At 34.4% G+C, this 18,776-nt stretch overlaps 1 protein-coding gene across 2 annotated transcripts in view; it reads left to right on the forward strand.

The window, feature by feature from the left end:
• The window catches only part of KCNJ3 (potassium inwardly rectifying channel subfamily J member 3), a 168,983-nt gene that overhangs the window by 130,729 nt on the left and 19,478 nt on the right, over positions 1-18,776 (forward strand). The window lies entirely within an intron of this gene.

Raw genomic sequence — 18,776 nt, forward strand, 5'->3', positions numbered from 1 at the left:
CTTGAGTGGGGAGAGGCCATAGTGTACTCGTTCAGAGTCATGTAGGGAAGAAATGTGGTTTGGGGACATCTCCTCCTCTACTCCTTCCAAATCTTCTGGAACGCATGGTCAAAAGAGAGATCGGAGATGTGGTAAGGTGTTAAATGAGAGGTTGTGTTAAATGTAATAGAAGTGAGAGGGTGGTGGCTTTAAACTGATTCCATATGCTTTTGGAGCCTCTGCCAATGAAGTCGTTTCCTTGGGAAAGATAAAAGTGTTTGGGGACAGTTTTCAACTTTATTTCAAGCTATTCTATCATGTCCTTAAAGTGTCTCTTTTCAGTGGCTATCTGCTAACTATGAGCCAATCCTCCCTCCTCCCCACTCTGCAAGAGACACCACTGTCCCTTCTGTCCTACCCCTGTGAGTTGCTCTATAAGCTGTCTTCAGAAATATCCAGGTAAAAAGCAATTTTTAGTGTGTTTTAGGCTGTGTTGATGAAACAGCATAGGAGAAGGAAAATTGCAGGTGTGCAGCAAGAGACTGGTGGTGTTTTAACAACTGCTGGCACACTGAAGAAGCCTGCAAGGAAGTCTCACTCCTCTGCTTGAAGTTCTCTTTCAAACTAAAACTACATAAAGTCTCCTTGAGTTTTCTGGTTGTTCTTGAGGTTTGTTGGGCAAAGGAAAATGCCCCACTCAGTATTCTTTTCTACTAAATAGTAACAATTAAGTAGAAATTTCTATATTAGGAAAAAGATCTCATTAACCAAAATTGCATTATGTCTTGGAATAAATTTGAAGTGTTTAAAATTATTACAAAAAATAATTGGATGACATTATTCTTTTAATAAATACTTACTAATTATTGTACAAAAGAAATTTTGAATGCCATTCTCCTGGATGAGAAGAATCGTAATTAAAAGAGGTACACCTTTGCTCAAACTAATCTCTAAAATTAATGCAATTCTAATGAAAAACTCAATAAAACCAAACAAGCACTTACATAATCAATGAAATTTTGAAAGATTGCCTTGTCACAGTGTGTGGGACACAGAATATTTCTTATTTGTTAGTTGAAAAAGAAGAGTAAGAACAAGATTACAATATATATAATTCTCAAGCAATCTTTAACAAATCTCCATCCAAGCTCTCCTAGTCTGTTAGGACTATTGTATTGTGAAAGCTGCAGGATATTTTGAATTGTGCTGAGACAACAAATTAAAGTTTTTCTAGAGGTGTTTAGGACTTCTTGTTGGACACTGATCTCTTGCTAAGCAGTGGTTATGAGTCTCCAAGGAAATGCCCTACTCTCTTTTTAAGACTAAAGAATCTTTTAAAAACATCATTTAGGGATATTTTTGTTCTCCCATCCTTCTAAGCATGGTAAAATATTGTAAGTTGATGTTGGCTCTACAAAAGTTGATTTTGAATTATCATGGTGCTCCCATAACCTGGCAAAGAGATATTAACATGGTTTTTCAATAATTGACTTTGACAGGTCATATGTCCAATTGTCTGAAATATGACATAATCAGTGAATGAAGCTGGGGAAAGAGCAGTAAAAGCTTCACTATGGTTACTATGGATATTAATAATAATGTTAACTAACATTTTTGACTACTTCTGTGTGTCTCATATATGTTAGTGTTTTACATTCCTTGTCTCCACTAATCCAAGCAGCATCACAAAGTATTATTATTATGATTCCAGTTTTGCAGATGCAGGAATTGATGTTAACTTATTAACCTAGGTCACAAAGCTATAAGAAGCTGAGACACTTGTAAGCACTGTGTTGGATGACGAGTGAGTTTCTTTCATATATTTAGTAGTCAGTAGGAGCAGTCATCTTTCTCTCTCTCTTTTTTTAGCCTATTTGTCCTCATTACTACCCAGCTTGCAGCCATAGCCCACTTTCTGACTAACACAAAGGTCTTTTTCAAGTGCAAACGATGTGAAGCTCTCCGACGCCTGTATTTGAGGAGTAGCTGGTAGGAACCCACTGCCCATGGCCTCCTCAAGATGGAGCGTGTCTGTACTGACGGTTTGTGAGACCTGCTCTCTTGTTTCCTAAACAGACCTTCTCATCATACAAGGAATCAAGGATCAGAGTTGCCTTCCTGCTGTCTGATTCTTTCCACATTCTATCTGGAAGAAATTACTTATATTGTGACCAAAATTTTAATTTATTTGTCCCCTTTTTCTTACACCTTTTTGCCTACTTCAGTGAATTTTAATAAAGCGTGGGTTTAGATAGATATGTTAGTTTTTCCTGTTCAAAACAAGTTTGTTATTATTCGAGGCCCATTTTATAATTTCCTTATCAAGATATGTTTTTCATCTGTATATCATCCAGTAAACTGAGCCAAATTTTACATTAGAAATTGAAACTTATAACTCTTGTAAATTCAACCGTTTTTCCCTAGGCACACAATGTAAATAATGGGGGAGGGTTTAAGTTACAAACTCGAAGGTTTTGACTAGCAGGTTTCTGACACAGAAAGAACAATGTACACTGCTCATAAAAATTAGGGGATATTTCAAAATAAAAATGAAGTTATAGGGTTGTGAGTAGTGTATTATAGTTCTATTGACTCAAAGATCAGTGAATTGCCCCTATAATACTAAGTTCTAAACTTGAATTTACAAGCTTCAGATAAATATTTACAACTTGTAGCTTTTTAAAATGTGTATGTTAATTAACTGGGTATGCTTGTCTACGTATTTGCCACTCAATGGGCAATCAATACACATCCCTTTAACTAAACAGTGTCATCAGTTCTAGTTTTATCACCTTCTCTCCAATTCTTTTATTACTTTCTAAAGTTTTGTCAAGATTATTGTCTAAAACACACTTTTCAAAAGATGTAGCTTTCTTTTTTTACCTTTTCTAGTGATTTTTCTGGTGTTTTACTTATGTGACTTTCAACATAAGTTAACACAGTTCCATTCTCAAGGGACAAATGTAATGCTATGAACTACCAACAAAGCTATCAAATACATAGTGCCTAATAAAATATAGGTATAGAAATAATAATAATGTTAAGTCACAGTTTGTTTTTTGGACAGTATAAAAATAAAGTATATTAAGGGAGAAAATCACTCAATATATTAAGCTGATAAAATTATATACTTTCGATCACTGTTCAATTCTTTTCTTTTATAATTATCTCAGTAAAAATGCTGTCCAAGGCCTTTAGGTGAAAATTAATATTCAGTGGTATGTTACATGCATTATTATAAAAGCCATTCAGGAACATTTTAAGATCTTTCTTAAGTCCTAAGAATAATGTAACAAAAGGATTTATTGTAAGATGGGTAATCTAACAAAGTACTTTTAGAGCCAGAGAGCAGTTCTGGAAAAGATCACAGCCATAAATAGGTAAGACAGTTAAAGCAGGCTCCGTGACTTACACAGAAGCGAGGCTGGTCTATTTATGGCCCGTGGAATGTGCAGGAATAGTTGCTGCTGCCCCCAAGAGTTAAGCAGATATGAAAATATGAATTGTCTAATTTGTCTTCTATTTAATATACACTTCCCTTTAAGGCATATTTCTATATAAATAAATTTTTCTTATTTGTTTTGCTTCTTAGTTTCTTCAAATGTTTTTAATTTAAATTAGTCTTAAAAAGGTGAACATATCTGTTTATTAATTCTGCTGTAGAGCATACACAGGAATTTAAAAAGTCTTGACAGCTAATTCTGTTCCAACTATCTATATTAATAATTGGCAATAAAAAACAAGTTATAGTTCATTCAGTTATTTTACCTCCTCTTATTTTTTTCTTTTATAAACTGCATTAGACACTCATATTGATTGTAATGTCAGCTTTCAGCAGTGTCCTTCTTTGTAGTTTATTTATAGGTTTATTACACATGCCCACATTCACCAGAAAGAATCAATGCTGGATAGATGGAAAATGTGTGAGCCATTCCAGCATTGACCTCATGTGTTCTTATGCACGGGGTTATGCCTAAAGAAAGAGCTTATCCGTTTTGACGAGGAAGGAATCTCCTTCCTAACTGTCTTCCTTATACCCCCTATCTCTTTCTTTCATTTACAAGGTGTATGTGAGCAGACATCCCAGCTCAATTCTTAATGTTCATCTCCTCTTTCCCTGCTATTCAGTCACCATGGACTCCCTATTGTCACTTACACTTACCAACTTTGCACCCACCTCAGTGCCTTTGCATTTATTGTCCTTTTGTGGAAACCCTGTTCTGCCAGATATTTTCACAATTTCCTTTGCTCACTTTCTTTACATATCTGCCCATCAGGGAGGTGTTTCCTGACACGGAATATGTGAAACATGCCCCATCATATTACTTTATTATTATTATTCAGAGAGTTTATTGTTGCCTAAAATGATGTTATTCAATTAGTTGTTTATTTTTTCCCATAAAATATAAATTTCATGAGGGTGCTCCTTTGCTGAATATTATTTATAATTAAACTAATGGAAGAATCCTTGAGGAGAAACTCAAAATATTTTTTAATGTGAAAATTTAGTGAACATCATCAAACGAAACATTTTCTTTAAAAAGTAGCTACAGTGAATAAAAATTGGGATGCATGATTCTATGTAAAGGGAAATGTTGACTGTTGGGGCCTAAAGTTTTTTAAAAAATAGTTTTTACACTACCACATGTCTATTAGCACCGATTTTTAACAAATCATAACTTAATTTTGGTTGTATGTTATTAATCTTTCCTTTCCTATAACATATTTTCAGGGCCTACTTTTATGTCACACCTAAGGATGAATGAAATCTTTAAGTCAAATAAGGTCATCTTCTAGCTAGAAATAAAAACACATCCACAAATATTATTAAAGATATGTGAACTGTTGAAAACAAAAGCACTAACTATTGATTATGATGTTACACACATTATGTTTAATAAATATACATAATTATATATTGGAAGACATCAACATATGCGTTATAACATGATGTTATTAAGTAATGAATAAAACATTGTGATAACATCAACAAATGTCATAGTAAATTACTTTACCATTAAACTTTCAGTTTATTTAAGTCTTGGGAAAACAATATAAATTTCCCTGGGATGATATTTTCAAATAAGTGTGAACAATTGTTTTGTAGAGATATTCTGAAATGTAAATTTAGTGTAGTTCAGTTACCGATAGTTCTTTTATCCTTACTGCGATTTCTCGTTGATCTTTTTTTAGTCACTAAGCATAGTTACCTATTTAAAAGATAAAGCCTTGTGAAAGATTTTAAACAGCTCGAGACTTTGCTTTTGTGTTCCTGGCAAGTCCGGAATCCTTGCAGGACTATGTCTTATATCCATCCCAGTCCTCAGTTATACAAGTGATTAAGGTTTATAAACAAAAGAGTAACACATCTATTTTCATGCATTCATTGCATTCAAGATATGATTTTCTTTTCTTCCCTTTGCTAACAAAAACCCATGTTTGGTTTTCTTCCCATTAATTTCATATTCCTTTTTTATTCTAATAATAACCTACAATCTGCAACCTTAATCATGATAAGCAGTCTCAGATCACTTTATCTCATCACAGCGTTGGATAAACACCTCTCATTTAAATTTAAATAATTCTCCATTAAACAGTGCTGATGTGTGCCTTAGACGTCTGATCGAAATTGTGCACAGGGATTACTTAGTAATTATTGGTTTCATTGAGGTTTGTGTTAAAGCTGTAGTTAGTGCCATGCCAGAAATCCAAGCCCTTAGAGAGCAAGCCAGGCCAAGCTTTCATGATCATTGCTGTTCACCTATTAGATACGTCATAAAAAGAAAATTAAAGTCTCTCTACTGGGTGATCAAGCTGTCTAAAAATCTCATAGAACTTTAGAATCACAGAAATTTAAGGGAGAACTCTATTAGGTTATCTAATCAACCTTCTACCCCTATCTTTCTCATGAGGGACTCTTTTCTTAATGCCATTTTTGGTTATTCTATTTAGTCTATTTGAAATGACTTGGTCCATAAGACTTCTATACCCCCTCCAGGAGAACTTATCCTGCTCTACTAGATTTCATTGTTGGAAAGTGCTTTCTAATTGCTAAATCGTATCCCCTTTCATTTTATTTTTTTCCTCTTATTTTAACCTTTGATGAACCATCCATTTGTTTCTATATATTATATATAGACTGTATAGCTCATATAAGTTTTACATTGATCCAATTGGGCAAAATTCGGGCAACAAAATAACTTAGAAAATGCAAGAACTTGGTCAAAGTTATATTTCTTAATACCTAAGAAATTTCTTTATTTCATGTCAGAAACTGAGATAATCACTTTTGCATAATTATCTTCTTCTCGTCTTCTAATGGAAATCCATGTGCAGAATTTCTGCTAAAATATCAAGCCACACTTGATCATTTAGGGATATTTGTACCCTTTTTGTGGTAGAGGGACAATTAGAACAAATATTCCATTGTCATATGCTATAGACTGATTTATATCCCTCCCCCCAAAATTATATGTTGAAGTCAGAACCTTAATGTGACTATTTGGAGATAAGGCTTTTAGCAGATAATTAAGGTTAAATGAGGTAGTAAGGGTGGGTGGGCCCTTAGTCCAATAGGACTGGTGTCTCTCAGAGGAAAGACCATGAAAGGCCTTCTCAAGAAGGTGTTTGTAGGCAAGCCAGGAAAAATGTGCTCCTCAAGAACTGAATTGATTGATCTAAGACTTCCATCTTCCAGAGTTGTGAAAAAATAAAATTCTGTTGTTTGAGCAACTTAGTCTGTAGTATTTTGTTGTGGCAGCTTGAGTAGACTAAGAAAAAAATAAAGTGTGCTTTTATCATACCTTGTATGATTTGGAGTTCCTCTAAGTTATGGAGGAACAATATATCCTTTTTGAATCTCAGAAATCCTTGGTGAGAATGTAAACTATACAGCTGCTATGGAAAACAGTATGAAGATTCCACAAAAGATTAGGAATACAGTTGCCATATGACCCAGAAATCTTTCTTTTAGGTATCTAACCAAAAAATTCAAAAAAATTTACTGAAAAAGACATATGCACCCTATGTTCATTGCAAAATTAGTCACAATGGCCAAAACATGGAAACAACCAAAATATCCTTCAATAGATGATTAGGTAAAGAAAATGTACATATACACAATGGAATATTACTCAGCTATAACAAAAGATGAAATTTGCAACAATATTGATGGAACTTGAGAATACTATGCTAAGCAAAATGAGTCAGTTAGAAAGAGTTAACCATGTGATTTCACTCATATGTAGGATGTAATATGGAAACTCACAGATGCAGGAAACTGTGTGGTGGTTACCAGAGGGAAGGGGGTTAAGAGAGGTAAAGGGGGCCACCTGAGGTGGTGGATACACAATGCAATACACATCATGTATCTTTGAAATGCACACTTGAAAACTCCTTAATCTTATTAACCAATGTTACCCTAATAAATTAGTAAAAAAAAAAAAATCTTCCTGAATCAATGGTAGTGACCAGGCTTTTATACTGTAAATTTTTCCTCAACATTTCTCCTTATGATTTTAGTATCGCTTGATTAGTTTTTTAGTATTGCTTGAAGCATTTATCACATTTTGAATTGCAGAATTGAGGTAATTTTCTATTTTTTTTACAACTTAGTATTTGGAATCGCACTATAAAGAAAAATTTACCTTTAACAACATGCTATAGTTACCCTGTGTTTTAGTTAGCTAGGACTACTATAACAAATTATCACTTTCCGGATGGTTTAAAAAACCCCTTAAACTGTTCTGGAAGCTGGAAGTCCAAGACCAAGATACCAGCAAGTTTCACTTCCTCTGAAGGCTCTTTCTTTGGTTTGCAAATGGTGATTATTTTTAGTGTCCTCAAATGGTCTTTTCTCTGTGCTTATAAATCCCTGGTTTCTCTTTCTCTTCTTATAAGATTAACAGTCATTCTGGTTTAGAGTCCCATGATTATATCCTTATTTAATGTTGATTCCCTCTAAAAGCCCTGTACTCAAACACACTTGCATTCTAAGCTACTGGGGTTTCCGTTTTTTACATATAAATTTTGAGAGGACAAAATTGAGTCTGTCATACCCTGCAATTTAATTTTCTCCCCTTAATTACCTATTTTTATAGTACAGGGTTGATGCTCCAACTACTTCCAATGAAAACCAGATTTTTTTTTCACTTTGAGCACTTTATCATTATATCTATGTCTGTTTACATCTATGTATATACCCATATCTCTATTGGGAGATATGTTTTTAAGTTTCATTATGAACTCATGATTTTTTATATCAGTGTTTCTATTAATTGTATTCATTCTTCTTTTCATGCCAATATTTCTCCTTTTTCATCAGAACTAACCAGATCATCCTGGTTTCCGTGTCCTTTTTATACAACTCCGTTAGTCTATGATAGTTTTTCAACATCAAATATGAGTCTCATCTTGTGCTTTCTTATACAAGATCTTGAATGAGCTAATTCTTCAGAAAGCCTAAGATCAGCCTCACCAGGCAGTGCCGTAGTGGATAGAGCATTAACCTTGGATGCTGAGGACCCAGGTTTAAAACCGCGAAGTTGCCAGCCTGAGCTTGGTTTCATCTGGGTTGAGCACAGGCTCACCAGCTTGAGCACTGGCTTGCTGGCTTGAGGTGGGATTATTGACATGAGCACTGGCTTGAGCCCAAATGTTGCTGACTTGAGCCCAAGGTCACAGGCTTGGCTGGAGCCCTCCATTCAAGGCACATATGAGAAAGCAATCAATGAAGAACTAAGGTGCTGCAACAAAAAACTGATGCTTCACATTTCTCTCCCTTCCTTCCTGTCTGGCCCTATCTGTCCCTCTCTTTGTCTTTCTTGCTAAAAAAAAAACCCAAAACAAAAAAAACCCCTAAGATCCTTTGAGCATGTGTGTGTGTGTGTGTGTGTGTGTGTGTGTGTGTGTGTGTGTGTGTGTGTGTGTGTGTGTAAGTAAATGGTATTGGGGAAAATCCTAGCTTGGACACAAGAGTCAGAAACCCAGACATTGTCTATTTCTTTGAAGTACATTATTTTCATGATTAGGTTAGTAAGCAGTTAACTGTTAGGAAATAATCTGTAAAGCTTTTTAATTTTGTTTAAAAAAACATTTTACTGACATTTTTTCAAAATCAAGTTATCTACAAATCATGTTCTGCAGAGTAATATAAACAAGATTTTACTAGTTATATATTGCATCTTCCTAGAGATGGCTTTCTCATTTAAAGAAAGCAAAACCTGCCTTTAGAGTCTACAGTGACTGAATGAAAATGCAGCACCAAAACCTTTGCAAAAAAAGAAAAAAGGAATATGCGTCTGTCTGACAGCAGAACTACACTAGACACTATAGTCATGCTGCTTTCTTATTTATGGACTTAGAGGACCTTGACATGCCACTGTTACTGTTTAATACCTACAGTATACTTGTCAAACTTAATGATGTTGTCCTTCACAAAAACATAAACAACAGGGTAGCAGTGTAATATTCCTCTGACATAACTGTTTAGGTTTGGGGCATGATTGCAGATATTTGCAAATAAAATTGAACAGGTTTTCAAATATTTGAGATGAAATGTCATTTATAAATGATCACTTATGATTTGTTTTGTTTCTGGGGTTTTTTTTTGTTTGTTTTTTTTTCCAAAGTGAGAAGCGGTGTGGGCAGGCAGCAGACAGACAGACTCTCTCATGTGCCTGACTGGGATCCACCTGGCATGCTCACCAGGGGGTAATGCTTGGCCCATCTGGGGTGTTGCTCTGCTGCAACCAGAACCATTCTAGTGCCTGAGGTGGAGACCATGGAGCCATCCTCAGCACTCGGGCCAACTTTGTTCCAATGGAGCTTTGGCTGTGGGAGGGGAAGAGAGAGACAGAGAGGAAGGATAGGGGGAGGGGTGGAGAAGCAGAGAGGAGCTTCTCCTGTGTGCCCTGGCCGGAAATCGAACCTGGGACTTTCACATGCCAGGCCTATGTTCTACCATCGAGTCATCCGGCCAGGGCCTCATTTACATTTTTTAATATGTGAAATTAAAACTACAATACTAAAGGAGGTATTTCCAATGCATTCAACTCTAATCTGTATGTTTCATAATTACCTTGAAGCCATTGGGGCATTTTAGCAGCGCTGACTGACTTAAGATAATACAGTGTGTCCATAAAGTCATGGTGCACTTTTGACCAGTCACAGGAAAGCAACAAAAGATGATAGAAATGCGAAATCTGCACAGTTTCATACCTATTCAGTGCAGTTTGATGTGGGCTCATGCACAGATTTTTTAGGGCTCCTTAGGTAGCTATCCCGTATAGCCTCTACAGACTTGTCACTGACTGATGGCCTACCAGAATGGGGTTTCTCCACCAAACTGCCGGTTTCCTTCAACTGCTTATCCCACCGAGTAATGTTATTCCTATGTGGTGGTGCTTCATTATAAATGCGCCGATATTCACGTTGCACTTTGGTCACGGTTTCGAATTTAGCTAGCCACAGAACACACTGAACTTTCCTCTGTACCTTCCACATCTCGACTGGCATGGCTGTGGCTGCTTCACTGTATACACGGTGTTACGTCATCATCTGTGCATGTGCACATGCTGCCACATCATCCTACAGAAACTGGGAGGGTTTTCCTTTTATTTGGTGCAGATTTCACATTTCTATCGTCTTTTGTTGCTTTCCTGTGACCAGTCAAAAGTGCACCATGACTTTACGGACACACTGTATTTAAATATGTTTTATTCAGTTTCTCTCACTAACAAAATAAAGTGAGTATGGCATATGCTAGATAAGTTGGATCGGTGATAACATGTCCATACCTTACCATATAAGCATCTTTCCGTTCGCCTTTCCTTCACTGACAAGATAAACTGTAGTCAATTTAGCTTGTGTAGTTGGTACTTTAATAGCACAATTTCTGAGGATTTTGCTATAATAATGAATATTATGTTTGAGTGGAAACAGTGCATATCTTTTAGATCATAAAAGTAAAATCCTAATTGCTCCAAGTAAATTAATCATTTTAATTATTATGCTAATAAGATACTTAGAACATATATTATTTATCAAATTATTTAAATGAACATATGTTTTTAAAAGTATTCACATCTGAGTATATAGCATATTAATAAAGAGAAAATTTAAAGATCTTGTATAATAAATAAAAAATAGTTTGTAGTACTATAATTGTTTTTAGATTTGACTAAGTGGTAGTTGAAGGTTTAAGTTAAATTTAATATTGGATATTTTGTGAAAATCTTAAAACTTGAATTTTTTCTAATATGAAAGATGTTATTTTAATGAAGGAATAATACCATTAAATTTATTTTTTAACACTTTGAACTTTAACAGATGTTTCTAATCATTTATAACTTATATTGTAAATAATATTGATAAAGCAGTAACAAAAAGTATGTTTGTAAATCATACATATGTAACATTCAGTTGACTTTTAACTATATATTACTGATGAAAGGACAATGATACAAGAAGGAACAGTTAATGTTGATACAGAATTAGAACATTAAAGTGGAAAAAAGGTCAAGTTAACATAGAGGAGTGAGATACTAAAAACTTCTTACATTATCTCTTTCTCCATCTTATCAGTGACCAAAGTCCACCAATAACATATGGTTTTATTTATTTAGTCTTTTCGCCCCTCAATCAACAAATATATTTCAAACATCTAATGTGGTAATGTCATTGATCCTAATGCCTACAACCACACATATAATCTCCTGCTGTAATCTCCCTGCCTTTATTAGCCCTTGAATATATCCATTCCCTGACTTATGTTACCCTTCTCAATCATATAAATTACATGTGTACTTTAAGCTTAATTCATATATTGCTTCCTTTTAAATGGTGTTCTGCATCTCACCCAAATTGCCTAATATTAATTAGATTATTTTCTGTTATCAATATTTATTCATACATTTTTGTTTTATTCATATTGCTTTTTTTGTGAGGTATTTATAATTTTGTCATCTGTATAAGGCTATGATCTCCATGAAGTTAGGGATTTTATGCATGTATTTTTCTCTGCTCTCATTATCTTTTAATAAGTTAATGAGAATAAAAGAAGTAACCATCATATCATTGATGAATGAATGAGTGGATTAATTGAAGAGCTGCCACCTTTTTAAAGTAAAAGCTATTGGTGTGCAGTACTTGACCAATTTGCTTTGCTTTTAAAGGGATGCAAATTTTAAAAAAATATATTTGGCTTTAAATAATTCTGTACTTGAGATTATATTACTATAATATTATTTGTACTAATATGTATCAATATACTCATGTCAGTATCCATAAATATTAACTATCATCTCTTCATTGCAACAAAGATTTGAATGTTTAAAATTTCAAAGTCACGGTTCACAAAATTTTAGTCCTTGCATATGAATTTAAAAGTCAAGTATTTTCCTGCTTGGTTAGCTCAGTTGGTTAGAGCATCGTGCTGCTATGCCAGAGTGCAGGTTCGAGACCCGAACGGGGCACATACAAGAATCAACTAATGAATGCATGGATAAGTGGAACAACAACAGATTGATATTTCTTTTTCTATCTTTCCATTTTTCTCTCTTTAAAATAAATAAAACTTAAATTAAAAAAAAATGTTTATTGAGAATCTACCATTGAAATAAAACCTGTGAGTAATCTATAAAAAGCTTAAGATATACCTGTTGCATTCAGCAATACTCTTTATATTGAGAAAAATGTAAATGCATTTCCAAAATGGGAAAACTGTGTATTTTTAAATCATATTAAATAGACCATAAATATAAATTTTCATGTATGGAAACCAAGAAGCCAAATACAGCCACAAGAAAAAGATGTTGCAAGAACCATATGAAGGGTTGTATAACTAGAACATAGCTTATATAAGAAACATATTTCTGACCTGTGGTGGCGCAGTGGATAAAGCATTGACCTGGAACGCTGAGGTCGCTGGTTCGAAGCCCTGGGCTTGCCTGGTCAGGGCACATATGGGATTTGATGCTTCCTACTTCTCCCCCTTCTCTCTCTCTCTCCTCTCTAAAATGAATAAATAAAGTCTTAAAAATAAATGAAAAAAAAAAAAGAAACACATTTCTAGTTAACCTTTCAAAAGATGCAGACCAAACCAACTACTGTAACAACAGTCTTCAGAAGGGATTCTGTGAGACACGTGTGAAATCCCTTAATGGGAAAATGGCCACGCTCGGAAAGCTACATAAGGGCAAACTTTGAAAGGACATACAACAAAGCCAAAAAGGAAGTGATCACTTGCTAGATATGTGATACAATTAAAATTCTTCAATGCTTATGTATTTTTCTTAAAGTTGAATCTGCTTACTATGACTCATGGTCTTCTGTGACCTGGTCACTGTCTACTCTTTTGATGTCTCATCCTTTTTTTCTTTTTAGTAGTCTATGCTTTCTTTGTCCATAACTGGTTTTCTGCAGTGTATATTTGCAGTGTTTTCTCGCTTTCCCTCGGTATGTAGATCTCTTGGCCTGGAATAGTCTTTCTCCCAATTCAGTTTTTTTTTTTTTTTTTTTTTTTTACCTATCTTAGGAAGCCTCATTTTCCTGGACTTCTAATGACCACGGTGAGAGCATCAGCTTTGTGTCCTAAAAGGGCCTGCAGTGGAATTTATTACACTTCCATATTTTGGGTTTAAAAATCTATTCTTTGCTAGACTCATGGGTCTACCAGAGTAGAGAATAAACCTGTTTGGCATAGGAATGAAGGTCCAGAGCCTGAAAGACTTGCATGAGATTTTTTTAAAAAAATGTTTATTTATTGATTTTAGTCACAGAGAGGAAGGGAGAAAGAGAGACGAGAGAGAGAGAGAGAGAGAGAGAGAGAGAGAGGATGAGAGAGAGAAACACATCAATTTGTTCTACTTATTTATGCATTAATTTGCTGATTCTTGTTTGTGCCTTGACCGAGGATCAAACCCACAACCTTGTCGTATCAGGATGATGCTCTTACTAACTGAGCTATTTGTCCAGGGCTTGTAAGATTTTTTTATTAGTGATCACCTGTTACAAAAGAGCTTAATTGTACATTTCCATTTACCATGAACACATAGCTGGGATAGAAATTTCAGTAAACAAAAATAAGTGGTAAAATTACCTTACATGAATTCCCATTTGTTTTGTTAAAAAAAATCTTCAGTAATACTTGACCTCACATTAATTGGTCATTAAAGGGTGGGCATGGTGCATATCATTTAACTTGGAAGAGTGAGGAAGAAAGGGAGACTGATTGAGGCTCTGACTGACTTCCCATGTTATCCCAGTCACTTGGTAGCCTTCTACTCAAGATTCGTGAATTGTTTATTAAGGGCCAAGTATGTGCTAGACATAAGTAATTATTTACTAGAGCAGAGATGAACCAGTGACAGTCTTTGCCTGTGGGCATGTGAGAACATCCATAAAGAACAATTCAGAAGACAGCATTTTGCCCAACAAGAGAATTTTTACTCAAACGTTAATCTTGCCATCTGAAAAATTTCAGATACTTATAAAGTGTTTTAGAGTTTTTAATTCTTATGCTATCTTCTTTTTACTTGTATAAAAGTGAATTTGATGAAGATATTAGTTATTTATAGTGTCAGTTCAGGCAGTTTTGTTAATTTAGTTTAATATGAAAAAATCGTTTTCTTTTTCCTTATAAATGTTTTGTTTTGCTTTTCAGGCCCTGGCCAGTTTGCTCAGTGATAGAATGTTGGCCTAGCATGTGGAAGTCCTAGGTTTGATTCCTAGTCAGGGCACACAGGAGAAGCGATCATCTGCTTCTCCACTCCTTCCTCTTCTCTCTCTCTTCCCCTCCAACAGCCATGGCTCAAATGGTTTAAGTTGGCCCTGGGCACTAGGATGGCTCAGTGGCCTCTCCTCAGGCCTTAAAATATCTTGGTTGCTGAGCAACGGAGCAGCAAACTCAGATGGGCAGAGCAGTGCCTAGTAGGGGGCTTGCCAGATGGATCCCAGTGCATAAGGGAGTCTGTCTCTGCCTCCCCGCCTCTCACTTAATAAAAAAAAATTGCTTTTCAGACATAATGTGAAAGCCAGTTTTATGTTGAACTAACAGCAATATATGGGAGAGCTTTTGAATGATTGGTCTCTTTGACAAGGTTATTCTGATAAGCAGGATATTTAGACCACATATTATGAGTTTGGCAACACAACTTGCTCCGGATCCTGCAAAATGTGGCACAGCGAATCCAGAGAGCACCAGTTCTGTCATGCATATTTTGACCAGATATTTTATGTTTTTGATAAATCTACCCATATATTTATATATATTTATATAGGGGGGATATTTTTTGCAATTTCATTTTAATTTAAATCAAGTACACTGCATTTAACAGAATTTTGAACTTAATAAATTTGCATATATTCATAGTTACTCTTTGAAAATGGCATACATTGTTTGGGGGCCTCATGGCATCTTGTACACATTCATGTGTAAGAGCAAGTTAAAGTGTGTATACTCTGATTTCCTCTTTGTGTCTGTTTAGCTGATCCTCCTAGGTACTTTTTTCCCTTACTTACTGGTGTGGTCTTCACTAAGATGTCAACTTTTTGCCAAATCAAATCCTTCACTCCTTTCAGCTTAATAAATCTGTCTAAATTTGTGTTTATTTTTCCACTCTGATAAGATAACATGAGCTTATCTTTTAACTAATTTATATTCTTTTTGATTTTCTGAGAAAATGGAATCCTAGAAGGCAATGAGTTTGAGACATAAGTTTTTATTTGGCTTCTTAATTTTTTGTCATGTGATGGATAGTTAGATAGATAGATAGATTGATATATATATATATATATATATATATATATATATATATATATATATATATTGACTGTGCTTCAATCAAAGGAGCTTTCAAAAAGGCCTTCATTTTTTTTTACTTTTATGTTGATAAAAGCCATCACCATTCTATGGCTCAGTACTCTAACCTAGAAATTTCCCCTAAGACTTTTAACAGGTGATATTTTTCCTAAACCAGCTTTGTGGCTTTGTACTAAATAGCTAGTGACACTGTCTCTGTTTGGCAAGTGTAAAGAAAACAGTGCTTGTTTCTAGTGATGAAATCCTTTTTAAATATGTTTTACAGCAGGATCTAAACTTATAGTAGTTTCCCAAGTCAGTGATATTTGCAGGACAAAAGATAGATGAGGAGGGATAAGCACATTGAAGACAGATTTATATAGATGCTTTCTATAAATGTTCAGAAGATTATCAAAATTATTTACATGTGACTTTAAAAGCTTAACTTGGCTTATATCACAGAACCAGCCATCAGAATCTGTGGGTTCCACTTCTGCAGATTTAATCAACTGAGGTTAAAAAAAATGTTATGTTATTGCAGATATGTACAATATAGGTAGGCCTACAATGTTTGCATCTATTCTAAAAGTGTACAGACTTTTATTCCTTGCCATTATTCCCTAAATGATACAGTATGACAACTATTTAAATAACATTTACATTGTATTAAGTATTGTCAGTAATCTAGGGATGATTTATGGCATACAGGGCATGTAGTAGGTCATACACGAAAACTACACCATTTTATTCAAGAGACTTGAGCATTCAGGGACTTCAAAGGTACTGAGCAATGACTGGCTATATTAACTATGTCCAATATATTACCTTATTTAGTGTACTATACTCTAATCTGGTATATCTTAAAAGACACATAATATAAGCTCATTTTGTCATCATACAGTTCATTGTAAACATAAGAAACAATTTTGTTCTCCAGTGCTTTCTTAATGAATCTAATGATTAGATTCTGAAGGGAGCAATATATTTTCTGTAATTAATTCAGATTTTATAAAATATAAGGAGTCTGTCAGAAGTTTAATAGTATGTTATATTTTATGTTATATAGAATATATATGCTAAAAAATTTATGTTAGTATAGCATAATAGTATGTGATTCAAGAACCTGATTTTTAATGAATTCCTATACTTTAACTGTCATATTAAGTAAACATTTGCATTGTCTCAATCCTTAAAAATTACTACTTAGCTATTGTCATCTACATTTTAAAATTATAATGCATGATTTCCACAAGATCACAGAATATGTAGATTTCTCTTACAAGAGCTATCAACCTCTTGCATCTGATCATTGGAAAAGCTACTCAAATGTTTTGAATACTATATACTAAAAGCTTTAGAGAGACTAAGGAGAACCACAATGATCTCAGCCTTGCCCAGCCACTATAGACAAGGACAACCAAAGCAGGCAAAGGTAGATTTCCAAATTCTGGGAAGGGGGAAAATTGAGTAGGAAGCACCCGGTATATTTAAGGTAGTCAATAGATAGATACTTGATGGGGGAGAAGTGTTGGCATTTGTGGGTATTTGTCAAGACCGGTAAGGGGATGTGAAGTAATCAGTGGATTTAGAACTGTCAGAGATGAGAGATGTTAACATGGGGATGGCAATGAGAACTGCAGTTAATATAGCCTCTTAGCTCAGGTAAAAGAGAGTTGTTTTGTTCTCATGTGAAGTACAAGATTAGGCCTAGGTTTGATAGGCAAGCTGCTTCCTTGAACAGGGAAGAAACCTCTTATTACTCTCACCTCTTGTCTATGTTTTTGGATATGTAAAATCTTATATCTTAAAAATTTAATATCAAGAACTTTTTCTCGTTATTGCTAGATAGATTTAGGGGTAAAATAATTAGTTAAATTTTTCAAACAGAAGACTGGAAAAATAGAATTTACTTAAACAATTCAAAATGTCAAAAAATGTTCTAGGCCAGGTGTGGTTGAATATATAATAGGTTTTATGTAATATTTAGGTCGACATTACTAAACTTTAAAGACCCCTCTATAATAGTATCTTTTCATCCATCATCTTCATTATGTTACTTGCCTCTTTGCCCTAGTTAAATAGAGGTGGCTAATTGCTGGGAAGACCAGCAATAGTTTGTAAATTAAGACTGAAGGACTAAAATAAAAATATTTTTAAATGGAAATAAGTAAAGAGACAGATGGCTATTTTCTACACATATTCTAACAACCTTAGCTATTAATTAAAATAAAAAGTAATTCAGAATGTAACTAAATTTATACCGAGAATTCAATTAATCTGGATAATATAGACAAGATCACAACTCTCTTTCTTTTAAAGCAGGGATTTAGATTGTATTCAAATTATGTGGTTATCACACCCATGTTTCCATTTCACTTTTTTGGTGTTGACATCATCTGTAAACAAAATTGTGTCATAAGTAAAAATTGGGAATGCTGGCATGGAACAGAAGGTTACTCCTCTGTGCTTATTTTCTTCTTGATACAAGTTGGTTTTTAGATTCTATTTCCTAAAGCCTCTCTAACCCACATTATTCTGAGTTTCTTTAATTATATAAATACTATGCAGGCCATAAGGTTATTCAGCTTACAGTAAACATAATTCTTTGTTTCATTAGAGTCTTTAGTAAAGTACATTTTCTTGGCATATTTTGCTCTTATATTCCTGGGAAAAAAACAGTGAATTGGGGAATTAAAAAAAAAATTGTTGAATTAGGGCTGCCATTCAACAGATTCCTATTAATTATAGAAAAGTTAAAACTATATTTTAACATCATCAAATCACTGAAAGATTATTGATACCTATGTGTTCAGAAAAAAGCCTTAGAGAAACAATTGTGTTAAGATGCACATCATGTATTTTTTTAATCTGATTAGTTGGCTGAGACCCAGCCAGTGCTCTGTCAGCAGATCAGGAGTAGAACAAAGAAGCTGTAATTAATGAAATTAATGCCAGATATAGAAACGAGATTTGAGGTGACATTTCGGTCATAACATTT

The sequence above is a fragment of the Saccopteryx leptura genome, chromosome 7 (assembly GCF_036850995.1).
Source record: "Saccopteryx leptura isolate mSacLep1 chromosome 7, mSacLep1_pri_phased_curated, whole genome shotgun sequence".
Lineage (NCBI taxonomy): Eukaryota > Metazoa > Chordata > Mammalia > Chiroptera > Emballonuridae > Saccopteryx > Saccopteryx leptura.